The following is a 400-nucleotide window of genomic DNA, read 5'->3' as shown; positions in this document are numbered from 1 at the left end:
GTTATCTTGCAAACCTGGCCTGTTAGTGGGCCCTGAGGACAGGAGTTGAGAACCGCTGCAAAGATGAAGATTTAACCCTTGCCTTGCAGGCGGACTCCCAATACAATTATTTTTGTTTTACCTCTATCCCAGAGTTGAACAACCCTCCTCTACAAAATGTAAAAAAAAAATTTTTTTTGCAAATGATATAATTGATCTTAGTGACTCAGTGACAACCTTCCTTATGTTCACATTGGCAGGCCCATTGAATTAAAGTCCACAAACAACACATATTCTATGTATGACCCTTGAGTGCGGAGCTGGCATCCCATAATATCGTACTCTAGTAAACATAATTGAATACGTTTCAGTGGCTGAATCAAATCTGAACAGAAGCCCTAATCCATACTGTTTACCACTC

Source organism: Lithobates pipiens, unplaced genomic scaffold (genome assembly GCF_037356315.1).
Source record: "Lithobates pipiens isolate NorthernLeopardFrog02 unplaced genomic scaffold, aLitPip1_a1.2 Scaffold_19, whole genome shotgun sequence".
NCBI classification, from domain to species: domain Eukaryota; kingdom Metazoa; phylum Chordata; class Amphibia; order Anura; family Ranidae; genus Lithobates; species Lithobates pipiens.
The sequence above is the reverse complement of the archived record's forward strand: the minus strand, read 5'-3'. Positions refer to the sequence as shown.